This window comes from Octopus bimaculoides, chromosome 4, assembly GCF_046866305.1.
Source record: "Octopus bimaculoides isolate indiv1 chromosome 4, ASM4686630v1, whole genome shotgun sequence".
In the NCBI taxonomy this organism is placed as follows: domain Eukaryota; kingdom Metazoa; phylum Mollusca; class Cephalopoda; order Octopoda; family Octopodidae; genus Octopus; species Octopus bimaculoides.
In genome coordinates this window covers 13180336-13197766 of record NC_142931.1, presented here as the reverse complement: position 1 = coordinate 13197766, position 17431 = coordinate 13180336, and positions in this window count along the sequence as shown.

The window sequence follows — 17431 nt, the reverse complement described above, 5'->3', positions numbered from 1 at the left end:
TTACTGTCTCCGGTAATTTTGCACACTGCCCATTTTGCATTTTCTCCCTGTTGACGCAACGCAGAGGAATAGTCCTACTGCATGTTTCCTAGTTATTAGCAAGAACGGGCTCTGTGGACGCCTTCTAGATCGTCGACCTCTGCAATCAGACACTAAGCAAGTGTCTCAACATTTCCCCAATTTGTGCCCAGTCAACAAAGCAGCTATTGGACCATGCTGCTGTTGTCTATCCTCCTCTCTCACCGCCGCTGTTTTACCCGCTCCTTCAGTCAGAAAAGCCTCAAGTGACGCTTCCTGAGATACATGCAACACCTGGTCTTATTACCAGGTGTTACTGCTTGATGTTACTACGAGTTGTATGAATTTTCGTTCTGCGACCTGTCACTAAATCCGACTCAGAGAAGGATTTGTGGTTCTGGAGATTCATCAGGGCCTACATGTCCATTCAATTTCCTACCGGAATACGTGTCATCTCTGATCACCTCGGCGTTTAGCGCTTAGACGTAACTTGTCATAATGTTTATGATGAAATAAAGAACCAATGTCCTTGCAACCCTCATATCATGTTCCCTTATGTTGAAACACTTGCCATGGACAGGTAAAATTTCACTCTGTCTCCTTGTCTACTCATCATGCCTTCGGCTTCGAAAACTGGCCACACACTGTTGCAATTCCCCACACAGATCAATAGAGCTCATGTCGTCCTAGGTATCGTCTGTCTTCTTTGATTACTTGTTTAAGGGAAAATGAAACCTTTTCCGATTCTCGTGAAATATATGTATATATGCCGCTTTTCTTCGATGAAGTCACCACACAAAGATGCTAGATTTTTCCGTAAAAAACTTCAACATTCTATATTTCTCTGAGCACTGTCTAACATTGAAAACTTTATTCTACTTCAAAACATTGGCAAAGCAAATTTTGTTATTGACTGCGAGATGGATTTTTTTTTTCAGATTATAACCAGCGTCTCTGTTTATTCTACAAATGTGTTCGTTTATGTTTTCTGGGTAATTTCCAAAGTGTCAATATCTCCGTTTGTATTCGTAATTGCATCTGTTTATTTAGTTTAATTGTCATAATTTTTCTCTCTTTTTTACTTTATTTTATTTATTTTACAGTCTGTGTTGACAATTTTTAGCAAATTTTCTCCAAAAATTCGATGTGGATGTAAACAGTTACATTTAGTGTAGCTTGCACCTCTTACCGCCACGCTTGATGATGAAGCCATATTGTTATGAAAGTAAACAAAATGTTACAAATTATAATATTGAAATTTCTTTTATATTTATATCCAAGAAATAAAAAAGAGTAAGTAGTTTTGAATAATGTAAGACATGGCAATATTCCCATTCAGAATATTCGCTCTGCACTTTTTCCTCTGGCTGAAAACAATGTCACACAACAAGAACAAAAATTCTTTTTAATTTTGGCACATGGGCAAGTATTTTTAGGGGAAGGGACAGGTCGAGTACATCGAACCCAGCACTAAACTAGTAGATAGACACACAGACAGAAAGATAGATAGATAGATAGATAGATAGATAGATAGATAGATAGATAGATAGATAGATAGAATGATTGATTCATTCATTCATTCATTCATTCATTCATTGATAGGTTGGTGGGGCTTTCTTTATCATTTCGATTTTTAAAATAAAAGAAGTATATGGCAGTCTCTGAAGAGAAAGAAGAACCAATATTAGAAGGTATGAAAGAGCTAAAAAGTAAAGTAATATGGTTAAATTTGCAGAATGCCAATCTTAAGTGATGGAACGTTGGAAAGAAAATCCCTTAAATCGTCAATTCCTGAAAATAAGTCTAGAATGAAAATAGATAAAGGGCTGAGCTCAAAGCTGAGACAGAAGGATTTATTTGTTGCGACAAAGTGTCAGAGATTTCTTATAGAAAATACCCAAAATAATGTAATAAAACGGAATATTTAAGAAGTATATTGGGTGCGGGAAGAAATAATAGAACACATTGCCTCTGGCTGTTGACTTTTAATCGAAATGGGAAAAAATCTACAGGCTGTCAGTGTTGGGGGTTTTCATATGCTGGGAATTATGTCTGTTTTTTTTAATTACCAAAAGGAAAGAGATGATGTAAATATACACAACAAAACGATAGAGAGAATGAGAAAGCAGTCATGCACTGCGATAATTTTTTACTAGAAGGAGATGAGGGCTAATTCCTGATTATTATTACTCTCAAGAAACACCATGAAATAAAGAAAGTGTCTGCTATTAGATGTCTTAAAATATGCTTATATATCTCTAAAGATAATGGAGAAATTATCTGCATATAACGATCTGAAAATATAAATGGCTACAACGTGGGTGCTAAATGCAGAAATAATACTCGTTAAAGAAATTACTTTGAGAATTATGTAAAATACATGAATTAAGATAATTAATTAGTTTCAATGAAAATATTAAAGGATAAGTTTCATATATTTGATGTGATTAATACTGGCAGCAAGTTGAATAGTTTTTTTCTTACAAATCTGAATGCCGCAGGAAGAGCGGCTTCAAGGGTAGTTTTTACAGATATGCTAAGCTTTGGTGCTGATCATAAGTTAATCAATAAGCGTAGGGGCGAGGTAAATGTAGTAAAAATAGGTGGGGACAGAAGGAGCCCCATTTAAACGGCCCTTCGGAAATTGAACCTCCTTAGGATACCTCATGGGAGTTCATGGTATGAAATTCATTGTCATTGCTTCAATTTAGTCACCAATGCCATATATTTAGTTTAGAATGCAATAAAAATAGGGGTGTCAGCGGGGCGGTGGCCCTTACAATAATAGACCCCCTTAGGACATTCCCTGGAATTAGGGGAATTGCTGGTTTGAGTTTCGTTGTCCTTGCATCAACGGTCTAAGAGGACTTAACGAACATAAAATCGTAACAGACACGGAGACATCACACAAATTTATAATAGGATAAATATTGGTTATTATAATGCTAAAATATTTTTTCAATATGTAAGCAAATGCATATAAGGTACAGTAGGTGGTATTATTAGACATCATGCAAATATTATAAAAAAAAGAACCTGCCATGTTAACAGCAGCCGACCACATACTGCTGTCAGTTACCTCTGCAGTGCTACCTGTACAAATTTTGCCATGTAAATGAAGGTGACTCTAGCCAAGAGTTGAAGTCGTCACCGACATCACATTTGTTACTCATTTATGAATCTTACTTGAGTAACCACTATCGGACAGATGTGTCACATGTATATGGTACCATACGGCCTCTCACTCCTAATAAAGGGTATTTTACTCAAACTGTCTGCCGGGCTTGACTCTTCCTTGAAATTAACAAGGCAACGCTTCCGTAACATACCTTGACAAAGAACAACTACATTACTTTTGCTTTCCTTCCCTTAGCAAGCTTCTGTGATGAATTGTGGCAGAATGGTCTCTGTCTTGTGAACATCAACGCTCTTAATTTTTGTTCTTTCTGCAAAATATTCCATAGCTAAGCTTTGAAAAGAATGTGGCAAAGAAAATTTGCAAACCACATGGTTCGGGTTCAGTCCCACTGCGTGGCATCTTTGGCAAATGTCTTCTACTATAGCCTCGGGCTCACCAAAGCCTTGTGAGTGGATTTGGTAGACGGAAACTGAAAGAAGCTCGTCGTATATATGTATGTATATATATATATATATATATATGTATGTGTGTATGTGTTTGTCCCCCCCCCCAACATCGCTTGACAACCGATGCTCGTGTGTTTACGTCCTCGTAACTTAGCGGTTCGGCAAAAAGAAACCGATAGAATAAGTACTAGGCTTCCAAAGAATAAGTCCTGTGGTCAATTTGCTCGACTAAAGGCGGTGCTCCAGTATGGCCACAGTCAAAAGACTGAAACAAGTAAAAGAAAAAAAAGAGAGAAGTGATTACATTGTGCCATTTTCCGCCATATTTTTATCTGATGATGTACATACCCGTATGTTGATGTAAAACATGTCTGTAATGCTATACATTTTGTGTGCAAATTTTATTATTATTCTCCATTTGTGTCGTTTATTATGTCATTAATACTTGTTTACGTTTTTCCTTTGCTGCTGAATTGCCTTGTTCAAAGGCCGTATCCGGAAAAAACGAATGGCTATATTTGCCTTCAAGCTAGACGGTAGCATGAAAATAGACCTCTTTGTAGAAGCTGACATTGTTGTGTAACCTTAGTAAGACGCAAAATTTTAAAATCTTATCAATAATCGTCTCTGTTTGAAGTGATGTTAAAAATGAGAAATAATTACTTTAGTCACAATTGAAAAATATTGAGAACTCTCGGAGCAAGATTGTATCACACAAGAACGAGTCAGCAGCAAAATACTAATAAAAATGATGATAATAGAGAGGGAGGCGGGGACGAGGGAGGAGGGGAGGAGGGGACGAGGGGACGAGGGGACGAGGGGACGAGGGGACGAGGGGACGAGGGGCGAGAGGAGGGGATGGTGGGGAGGAGGGAGGATGGGGAGAAGGGGAGGATGGGGAGATGGGGAGGATGGGGAGAAGGGGAGGAGGGGGAGAAGGGGAGGAGGGGGAGGAGGGGAGGAGGGGGAGAAGGGGAGGAGGGGGAGAAGGGGAGGAGGGGAGGAGGGGAGGAGGAAGAGGCGTGAGGAGGAGGCGTGTGGAAGGGGCGTGAGGACGAGGCGTCAGGAGGAGGCGTGCGGAAGAGGCGTCAGGAGGAGGAGGGTGAGGAGGAGGAGGCGTGAGGAGGAGGGTGAGGAGGAGGGTGAGGAGGAGGGTGAGGAGGAGGGTGAGGAGGAGGGTGAGGAGGAGGAGGGTGAGGAGGAGGGGAGGAGGAGGGGAGGAGGAGGGGAGGAGGAGGGGAGGAGGAGGGGAGGAGGGGTGGGGGATGAAGTGGCGTGAGGAGGAGGAGGCGTGAGGAGGAGGAGGCGTGAGGAGGAGGAGACGTGAGGAGGAGGAGGCATGAGGAGGAGGAGGCGTGAGGAGGCGTGAGGAGGCGTGAGGAGGAGGAGGCGTGAGGAGGAGGAGGCGTGAGGAGGAGGAGGCGTGAGGAGGAGGAGGCGTGAGGAGGAGGAGGCGTGAGGAGGAGGCGTGAGGAGGAGGAGGCGTGAGGAGGACGGAGGCGTGATGAGGAGGAGGCGTGAGGAGGAGGAGGCGTGAGGAGGAGGAGGCGTGAGGAGGAGGCGGAGGCGTGAGGAGGAGGAGGAGGAGGCGTGAGGAGGAGGCGGCGTGAGGAGGAGGAGGCGTGAGGCTGAGCGGAGGAGGCGTGAGGAGGAGGCGTGAGGAGGAGGCGTGAGGAGGAGGCGGAGGAGGAGGAGGCGGAGGCGGAGGCGTGAGGAGGAGGAGGCGTGAGGAGGAGGAGGCGTGAGGAGGAGGCGTGAGGAGGCGGAGGCGTGAGGCGGAGGCGTGAGGAGGAGGCGGCGTGAGGCGGAGGAGGCGTGAGGAGGAGGAGGAGGCGTGAGGCGGAGGAGGCGTGAGGAGGCGGAGGCGTGAGGAGGAGGAGGCGTGAGGAGGAGGAGGCCTGAGGAGGAGGAGGCCTGAGGAGGAGGAGGCGTGAGGAGGAGGTGTGAGGAGGAGGAGGCGTGAGGAGGAGGAGGCCTGAGGAGTAGGAGGCGTGAGGAGGAGGAGGCGTGAGGAGGAGGAGGCGTGAGGAGGAGGAGGCGTGAGGAGGAGGAGGCGTGAGGAGGAGGAGGCGTGAGGAGGAGGCGTGAGGAGGAGGCGTGAGGAGGAGGCGTGAGGAGGAGGAGGCGTGAGGATGAGGAGGCGTGAGGAGGAGGAGGCGTGAGGAGGAGGAGGCGTGAGGAGGAGGCGTGAGGAGGAGGCGTGAGGAGCAGGAGGAGGGCGTGAGGAGAAGGAGGAGGCGTGAGGAGAAGGAGGAGGCGTGAGGAGAAGGAGGAGGAGCGTGAGGAGAAGGACGGTGCGTGAGGCGAAGGAGGAGGCGTGAGGAGAAGGAGGGTGCGTGAGGAGGCGGAGGAGGAGGAGGAGGCGTGAGAAGGAGGAGGAGGAGGGGGAGAGCAGAAGAAGACGAAGAAGAAGAAGAAGTAGAAGAAGAAGAAGAAGAAGAAGAAGAAGAAGAAGAAGAAGAAGAAGAAGAAGAAGAAGAAGAAGAAGAAGAAGAAGAAGAAGAAGAAGAGAAGAAGAAGAGGCGATGAAGAGTATAAGTATTATGATAGTGCTGATCGAACAGATCCACGATCGAAACCGTTGTAAACATGATCATTCTATGCTTTTCCGTTTATTCTTAAGATAGCAAGAAGCGATTGCGTGGCAGTTGAGAGTCATTTCTTATTTCTATTACGTTGCGTAAAATGCTACAGAGTCTCCCGTTCGTTTGTGATGAGAATCATATCTAAACGGGACACAATATGATAATCCATTGAAGGTGTACAATATAAATCGGCCAAAAAGAAATCGATATATTAGGTGCAGGAATGGGTGCGTGGTACAAAGGTTGCTTCCTAACCATATGATTTCGGGTTCAGTCTTACTGCGTGGCATCTTGCACAAGTGTCTTCTACGATATCCTCCGTCCGGCCAAAGTGGATTCGGTGAACGAAAATGTATGTGTATATATGTGTATATATATGTGTATATATATGTTAGGATCCACAATGAGCAGAACTTACTTGCAGGTATTGGTAGTGCAAATCGGAGGTGCAATCTATGTGGGTGTTTTTTCAAAACACTGTCTGGTTTAAAAAGCCACATCAGACGCCATGAAAGGGCTAAGGTGTAGGTGCAGGAGGTGGTCAAACTCTGTTTAAGGAGTGGACAACCACCATATATATATATATATATGTATGTATGTATGTATGTATGTATGTATATGTGTGTCTGTGTCTGTGTCTGTACATATACATATATATATATATATAAATATATATATATATATATATATATATATATATATATAATATATATATATATATATATATATATATATACATATATATATATATATATAACTGTATGTGTCTGTGTTTGCTCTCCACTATCGTTTGACAATCGCTGTAGGTGTGTTTACGTTCCGGTAACCTAGCGGTTCGGCAAGGTCACCTGATAGAATAAATGCGAGGCTTAAAAAAAATAAATAAGTACTGCAGTCAATTCATTCAACAAAACGTTCTTCGAGTTGGTGCCCCAGCATGGCCGCAGTCTAATGACTGAAACAAGGAAAAGACGTATGAAATAGATTCTTCCTCGGGGCACCCGCCAAAAAAATAAAAATTATTTGTGGGAGAAGCTTGTGGATGAGGGGCAAAATACATTAGTAGGACTTGATCCGGGGGGATGGGGGTGCAAGGCCAGTAGTCCGACAGATAATAATATTAAGCTACCTTGACAACAAATCCTTTACATTCATCTCGTTGGCGTATTTGTAAAGCAAAATACTGAAGCATTGAAAATATAATACAAATGAAGATGGTGAAAATTAAAGAGAAAGGTTTGCGTGTGAAGATGAATAGTTGAAACGCAGTGTATGACCGGAGGTAACATTCTCGAAGATTTTGTCGAACATACAATTATTGTCGTCGAAGGACAAAAGAGAAGAGATACTGCTGTTCGGTGTATTGTATTGTAACGTAAGATGAGCGTGTGATGGGTTTCGTAATGCAGAAATACAATCTTCTATGGAACAAGAACGCATTGAAATATTGAGATCATACGACTAAATAAATGGGAATATCTATATCTGTGTGCATGTTTGTGCATGAGAGAGATAGTGTGTGAAAGAGTGCGTGGGGTGGCGGGAAGAAAGAGAATGAGAATTAGAGAGAGAGAGAGAGAGGAGGGGGAGGAGGAGGAGGAGGAGGAGGAGGAGGAGGAGGAGGAGGAAGGGTGGTCTTGCAAGAGTTAAAGAGTTGCATGAGGTTGAGTGTGGTAAAACGGGTATGTGTATGATGCGTGCGTGTGTGTGTGTGTGTGCGTGAACGTGTGTGTATTCGTGAGTTTGTGTTTTTCCGTAATGGTGGTTTTTGTATTAACGACTCATGAGACTCGGGATGGGGACGACCGTAATATATCATAAAATAAACACACACACACACACACACACACACACATATATATATATATATATATATATATATATATATATATATATATATATATATATATATATATACACATGCGCGATCACACAAAAGCACACATGCACACACGCACGCATACACGAAGCTGCATGGTCTCTGTATATGTGTGTTTCAGTGCACGAGTTCACTTTTACGAGAGGTTGCGTTTGTTTGTATATGTGTGTCTTGTAAGATTTTGGTGGATGGAAACTATAACCCTTGCTCACTTCCTTGCAATACCTATTTCTGTTATTCTCACGAGGTTATATAGAGAAGTAGAGAGGTTTTAATACTAACATGTCTCTATCGGTCTCTCAAAATATTTGTGAATATAAGGAACTACCCTGTCAAAAGGCTTGCAAAATTCATCTCTTAATATCGTACATATCTTAGATCATATGTGCGTGTACATAAAAAAATGCATACTCTCTCTTTTACTTTTTTACTTGTTTCAGTCATTTGACTGTGGCCATGCTGGAGCACCGCCTTTAGTCGAGCAAATCAAATCCAGGACTTATTCTTTGTAAGCCTATCGGTCTCTTTTGCCGAACCGCTAATTTACGGGGACCTAAACACACCAGCATCGGTTGCCAAACGATGTTGGGGGAGACAAACACAGACACACTAACATATACACACATGCATACATACATATATATGTATATAAATATATATATATATATATATATATATATATATATATATATATATATATATATATATATATATATACGACGGGCTTATTTCAGTTTCCGTCTACCAAATCCACCCACAAGGCTTTGGTGGGCCCGAGGCTATAGTGGAAAACACTTGCCCAAGGTGCCACACAGTCGGACTGAACCCGGAACCATGTGGTTGGTAAGCAAGCTACTTACCACACAGCCACTCCCACGCCTGTGTATATTCATATACAAACACACACAAACACACACAAACACACACACAAACACACACACACACACACATACACAAACACACAGTAAAATAAAAATGTTTTTAACTCGAGACGAACTTTGGAAAATAGTACACTGAACCAGGATCAGAAAAAAACTTGCTGAACGTACCTACAAGCGTACCTTACCAAAACTTCTGGCCCGAAACTATTATCGTTCAGAAATTCGGTCCACAGGTCCGTTTCCCTCAGAGTCTTGACGAAGAAAGACGCTTTTCAAATGCATAGCTTCTTAACGTGACATCATTTGCCCCTTGGTCCCGGCCCGGATGGCTTTCTTCGTTCCTCCACACGTCTCCCTGGTCTAAAGATCACCGTCCTTCCATTCTGTTTCAAAGTTTTCCATCCACCTGGGTGGACGACGCTCACTTCATGATCTCTGAAATCTCGTGGGGCTGGCTTCTCCCTCTCTGTTCGTCGTAACAGGCCTGACAATTCTACAGACGCCCAAGATGTGAGCGGCATTTGGCCTGGCACTTATTCTATCGATATCTTTGGCTGAACCGTTAAGTTACGGGAACGTAAACACACCTATATCGGTTGGCAAGTGATGATGGGTGAGGATAAACACAGACACAAAGACTCACACATGTTCACCTTTATGTTTTATGAAGTAGTCCATTTTAATATTTACAATAGCATTAAGCCTTCTAACTGGCAGAAACGTTAGCACGCCGGAGAAAATGCTTAGCAGCAATTCTTCCGTCTTTAATGCCGCCACGATTAACCTTACATTTCATCCTTTTGTAGTTGAAGAAATGAATGCCAGTTGAGCACCAGGTTCATGGTAATCAACTAGTATCTCCCTTCAAATTTCAGGACCTATGTCTAGAATACAGAGGATATTCAATATATTTTTCTCGTGCGTGACGTTAGAAGAGACGTAATGCTTACTGCGTCACTTAAACCAGTGGTTCCCAAAGTGGGTGGTATTGCTCCCCCGGGGGCAGTGGAAAGTTCCCAGAGGGCGTTGAAGAAAATTGGGGCGATAATGGGGTAGCCATTCATGTAAAATCAGCAAAATAATGGGTTCATTAGTTTAAGTTTTTATTTGTTAAATACAGTTGCTTTGAATTTTGCCCAGTAAATACTTACAACGCCCGGTCTGGGAATCGAAACCGCGATCCTACGACCGTGAGTCCGATGCCTTAACAACTGGACCATTGCGCCTCCACTACGTGTATGTACTACTTATCAGAATAATGTGTGTATCTGTGATTAATATAAGTAATTTTTGGTGGTCCAGTATGGAAATTTAGAAGTTATCTGTCGAGATCAATAAGGGCAAGAGTCTTTAGTATATATAGAAGGTGAAGTATGTTCACTAGATTACGGAGGAGTCTGATGTAGATGGTATCCTTCTGTGACTGAGTAAATGGTTTTGAAAATGTGGGAATATACTGGAGAAATCTATTCTGATGTATGCTCGAAATGGTTTTCATTTTTTAAATATGCAGTTATTTGCTGAGCAGATCTAAAATTTATTGGTCTCGTCGGAATATGACCGCTTACTAGATAGATAGATAGATACATATTAAAGTACATACATAAACACACATATATGCATATGTATGTGTATATATATATGTATGTATGTATGTATGTATGTATGTATGTATGTATGGATGGATGGATGGATGGATGTATGTATATATATATATATATATATATATATATATAGTTCAATAATGTGTCATAGTAGTTTTAGTCATCGTACGTCCCCTGACATTAATATAGCATCCTTGTCGCTTGTTTTTCAACAGTGGCCGTACATCTATCAACAATATCAAATCATTCTTAACTTTAAACGAGATTCACGAGAAAACTAGAAAAAAAATCAGAACAGTCCCATTAATCTCTGTAAATGGATTGGGGTGTCGTCTTATAAAAGTTTTTACAACATCCTGGATGTAATTTTGTCTTCCCAATGATCATATATTTCAAACGTCAGTTCATTGGAGATTATTGAAACTTTTTACATACGTGCTTTGGCTATGTGTAAGAAGTTTGCTTCTCAACTACACGGTTCCGGGTTCATTTCCTTTGCGTGACATATTGAACAAACGTCATCTACGAAAGCCTCGGGCCAATCCGGGTTGACGAAAACTGAAAGAAGCCCGTCATATATATATATATATATATATATATATATATATATATATATATATATATATATATATATATATATATATATATATATATATATATATATATTTATTTATTTATATATATATATAATTAGATGAGGTATTAGTACCATTAATAATGATGATGATGATGATGATGTTATTTTTTTTTTAAATACATATTTTACCTGTGAATTTGCGTGTGTAAACTGGGAATGCATAGAACGAGTTTCTCTGCCCTAGGTGTACGGAAAACACTCGGCGAGAAATGGAAGAAAATTTAAAGAAAGAAGAAAAAAACAACATAATAATAGTAATAATAATAATAATAATAATAATAATAATAATAATAATAATAATAATAATAATAATAATAAAAGATGGACTCCAGCAAATGTTCTGCTTAATATCACAGATTTGCTTGCCAGTTGTTTGACCTTAAGCAGTTGAGCATGTTCCTTAGTGGCAGACGATATGTGCATCTCTGATCATGAGCAGGAGTAGTAGAGGAGTGTCATAGCCATGTGTTGACAGGAATTCATTTGGCTTTGGATACTTCATCTTTAGAAACATGGGTGTGTTGTTCAACATCCTTAAGCAACCCTTATTCAGGGACCTTTTGAGGGAGTCGGGCTACTCAACCTGAAGAGAATTCTATCTGGCTTAAAATATACGGATCCCAGCATACCCATCATGACAACGCGTCTGATAAGGGTACACCAGGCATATGCATCCCAACCATATGTTCGCGATATAGTGATCTCATATCAAGATAAACAGCACATAACCTTGCAGTTGGGGCCCAATTAGAATTTTCTTCAGGTCGAGTAGCCCATCCCTCTCAAAATGTCCTTGAATAAGGGTTGTTTAAAGCTGTTTCCAAAGGTGATTATCCAAGCCCCTAAGAATTCCTCTGAACACATGACTATGATGCTCTCCCACTACTTATGCTCGTAATCAGAGATGCACATATCGACAGTCACTAAGGGACATGATCAACTGTTTAAGGTCAAGCAACTAACAAGCAAATCTGTAGTATTGAGCAGAATATTTGCTGTAACCTATCTTTTATGCCAAAAAATAAATTTGTCAATCTACTTCATTTTGGTTAATATAGAAAGGATTGAGGTAACTCCTCCTGAAGATATATATATATGTATATATATATATATATATATATATATATATATATATATATATATATATATATATATATATATATATATATATATGACGGGTTGCCACTCAGCTTCCATCAATGAAATTCATTCACAAGATTTTGTTTCGCCCTTGGCTATAGTAGAAGTCACTTTCCCAAGGTGCTGCGTAATGAGACTGAACCGCTAACTATTCGTTTGTGAAGCTAACTCCTGACCACACAGCCATGCCTGAATGTATAACACCCATGCCTACAACGTTGGTGATTCTCATGCAACCTGTCACTACCATGGGGCTCCCAAAACATAACACAGAGTGGCCCATATCGCTGAAAGTTGAATAGAAATATAAAATGTTTTTCTATGGTACAATAAACTAGATTAATTTCTTAAACATAGTTCTATTCCACTGTGATCCTCCATAAGTGGGATAGTAATAGAGCATCGATTTTAGACACGCTTAGAGATAAAACATGTCATGCCAGTGTTTTAAGTTTGTAATTTGTTTATTAGTGAGTTCTGTTCAGTCATATTTATTAAAATATTCATAGCATTTGAGTCTTCTTTTCCCTGATGTATCAGTACAGCTCAGACTGCCATCAACGAATTTACCAAGCATCAACATTAATATTCATTAGTATTTTAAGATCCAGACTCTAATAACTTGTAACAAAATGTACGGGTGGTGGGATTTGCAGAAAAAGAAATATATTATGGATAAAATAAATATGAATACTGACAAATAATATTTAGTTATCACGAGGTGAGATTAAGGATAAAAACTTTACATTCATACGAATATATGGTTTAATACAGAAGAACAGAGGGATAGACAGATAAATAGATAGATGGATAGCTAGATAAATAGACATACAGAGAGGTAGATAGATAGGTACATAGATAGATAGATAGATAGATAGATAGATAGATAGATAGATAGATAGACAGACAGACAGACAGACAGACAGACAGACAGGCAGGCAGACTGACAGAGAGAGGGAGAGATAGACCTATGCAGATATATAGATAGATACATGTTGTAATGTTGTTGGCACTCCGTCGCTTACGACGTCGAGGGTTCCAGTTGCTCCGATCAACGGAACAGCCTGCTCGTGAAATTAACGTGCAAGTGGCTGGGCACTCCACAGACACGTGTACCCTTAACGTAGTTCTCGGGGATATTCAGCGTGACACAGTGTGACAAGGCTGACCCTTTGAATTACAGGCACAGCAGAAACAGGAAATAAGAGTGAGAGAAAGTTGTTGTGAAAGAGTACAGCAGGGTTCGCCACCATCCCCTGCCGGAGCCTCGTGTTTTTGCTCAATAAACACTCACAACGCCCGGGTCTGGGAATCGAAACCACGATCCTATGACCGCAAGTCCGCTGCCCTAACCACTGGGCCATTGCGCCTCCACTGATAGATACATAGACAGATGCATACATACATAAATGAATACATAAGTATATATAGGCAGAGAGAGAGGGAAAGATGGAGAAAGAGAGAGAGAGATAAATACAAAAAGGTAGATAACTAGACAAATAGACAAACAGATGGATGGCTAGATCGATTCTTGAATTTAGAATTGAGAGAAAATTGCTATCAACATATTACATAGTGTTTAAATAAGTCTTTACGCTTTACTCCAAGCTCCATATTTCTACTTAGCTAACATGTGTGTATGTATGTGTAGGTGTGTGTGTAGGTGTACGTGTGGACGTGTGTGTATCTGTGTTCATATTACTATATATGTGTATGTGTGTGGGGGGAGTACCACCTATATAGCCTCTATAGCCTCGGCCCGACCAAAGCCATGTGAGTGGATCCGTGGATTTGTTAGACGGAAACCGAAAGAAGCCCGTCGTTTATATATATATTTATATATTTTAAAAAAATTGGAGTCAACAAGAAGGGATACGGCTGGACATTTACTTTTTTAATGGCTACAATTTTTTCCACGCAACGTAGATCTCGAGGTGTGCAGGTACTTGATCATACAGCTGTTTCCATGCATTATGAGATCTAGTTGTGTTTTCTCAAGCGATATGTAAATATTGTCTCCGTACGTTCAAAATACCCGGTTTCAAAAACATCGTCTCTCTCTCTCGTGGCTTGAATTTCGTAGCAGTCACTGTGCTTATCAGGGTGTGTTGTCGCTGAAGGACTGTAGGCAAACAACTTTGAATATGTAGATATACTGGGGTGATAGGTCTGCTACTGTTAAAGGGGTCGCTGTGTGTATTTATATGTATGTGCATTGATATGTATGTGCATTTATATGTATGTGAGTGACTGTGTACGTGTGCACGTGTGTGTGTACATAAGTAAATATATATGTGTTTGTGTTTGTGTGTGTGTGTGTGTGTGTGTGTGTGTGTGCCTGTGCCTATATGTAAGTGTATATCAGTATTTATGCGCACGCGGGCATGTGTGTATATATATATGCATGCGAATGTATGTATGTTTATATGTGTATATGAATGTGGGTACATATCCGAATGTGAGCGTGTGTGTTAGTGGTGCGTAAGATATTTGAGGACAGATTTGCGATTATAAAAGAAAAAAGCAGATATATAATAACAGATAAGTTTATTTATCAAAAAATGCTATGAAGATAAAAATAAACCTTTTCTATAATGTTATTCAATAAAGCCACCTTCAGCTTCAACAAGTGCTTCTATATGAGATCTAAATCATCTACATGCTCGAATCAAGTGGTCCTGGTTTATTTTGGACATTACTTTGACTATGGCAGCTTTCAAAGAATCTTTGGTGTTCATTGACCTCTCTCTTTCTCTCAACAACGCTCCACATGTAATAATCCAATAGATTGAGATATGGGGAACTAGGAGGCGAAAGGTTATGTGACCATGAACATTTTCAGTCCTCCATTCCTGTGTTACTAGAGCTATGTGTGATAATGCAGGGCCTTACTGAAACACATATGGTCTTCCATTGCATACACTGTCTATCCAGAACTTAACAATTATTTCCAGGACCTCAATATAGGCCTCAATGTAAAGCCTTTTGGAAAGAAGTAAAGAGGCATCACATGTCATTCATTGCAGACAGCCCCTAAAACCATGACATTTGCAGGAAATTTTGTATGCATAACACTTGGAACTTCAGAAGGGTCTGCACATAACCATATGTAATTTGTTTTGATAACTTCTTGATCTTGGTCGAAGTTTTACTCGTTTGAGAAAAACCAAATCAAACCTTCTTCTGCCGGATTTTTCAGTTCATTTAAGAACTGATGTAGTGATTTTCTCTTGCTTTTTCTGACAAATTGACCTTTCCTTGTCATAAAGACTTATATTTGATGTCTTCGTGGATAGCATTTCTGACTGTTCCATCTGACAGATGGTGATCTTTTGCAATTGATCTCATGGAATTTCTGGGATTGTACTCAATAGTCTGTTGAACTTGCTGGATAAATTCAAGTGTTCTGATGATTCAGAACGTTTAGAATGATTTTTATGCTTTGATACTGGTGATACATTTCCATCTTCAGTCTCTAACTCCTTACCAACTTTGTAGACTAAAGACCTGGCAACTTTTAAAACTCGAAATATTTCTAAATCACTATGCTCAGCTTTTATTACCACAATAACAGCATGCCCCTTCATTTCTTGAGCAAGCTGAGGGCCTGCCATTATCATTTTCTGAAACAAAGATTATACACAGTTCGGGGTTCAGTCCTACTGTGTGGCACCTTGGCCAAGTGTCTTCTACTGTCGCCTCGGGCCGTCCAAAGCTTTGTGAGTGGATTTGGTAGTTATATATATGTATGTATATATATATATATATATATATATATATATATATATATATATATATATATATATATATATATATATATATATATATATATATATATATATATATGTATGTATATATATATATATATTAAGGGGAAGGAAGCAGTCAGAATTTTGGACAATTCCTTATTAATGTTTTTGTTCGTTGAATCGTACTCTTGAAGAGTTCGATTGAACGAACGAAAGCGCTAATAACGAATTATCCAAAATTCTGACTGCCTCCTTCTTCATATACAGTATTTCAAACACACTATAAATACTTATACACACACACACACACACGCACACACACACACACACACACACACACACATACTGGGAGGTCTAGAACCAAAACCTAGCCAGAGGAACTATCTCATATATTTGGCGATAAACATATAGAATATCAGTGATTAACTTCATTATTGTTTCCTTACCATATGCTTATTTCTAATTAGAAGTTTATTACTCCTTTAAAACAAAACATGTTAACAAAATCTCTATTTGTTTGAAACGTGATACGATTGTTCAGCCGGATTATTTGTTTACATCGTGGACCGAAACAATAGGAGTAGCATGCGCACTGCAGATCTGAGAAGGAAATTAAAATTTCCAGAAGGAAGCTTTGTATCCATTCTCGTAAGCATAGCGGCAGGGCATCGGTGAAAATATTCCAGTTTTAAGTTTTGTAGAGTTATCATTGCCTTTCATATTACCAAGTTAATGAAAATAGATTAATGTTACAGGTCCGATTCCAATGACAATGCGTCATCTTCCAAGATTTAAACTTCACGATCCAACGAAGGATTATCAACATCATTACTTCACACCATCGTCTGATATCTTGGGTGACTTTAGTGAGGAGCGGTCTACTGCAACCACTTGTGTCAAGTTTTCTTCTCTCCCGCTGGTCTTGGATGCCTTGTGTATGGTCGTGATCCCTAACTCTTGAGCTAGATAAAGGATTAAAAAAATATAAAAGACACGCAAAATAAACTAAATTTTAGAGACATTATGCCCGGGAAATATAGGATTGTTACGATTGGAAAACATTGATAAAGAACCCTCCCTCTTGCGACAGATAGTCTTATGCAACAGCAACAGCAACAACAACAACAATAACAATTTCTCTTATGTCAAAGTAAGAAACGAAAGTGAAGATAGACTTTAGAGTAGCATTTCTTGTTATTGGGAAAATGTATTTTAACGTCTGCTTTTCCATCGTATTTCTTACTTGGGGGAATTGTTAGCTTTCAAAAGCTTCTTTATATTTTAATGTTTTTTTTCCCTTAATCGTTAATTGGTTTATTAGATTGTCTTGCTTCAGTTTATGATATTCTCTTT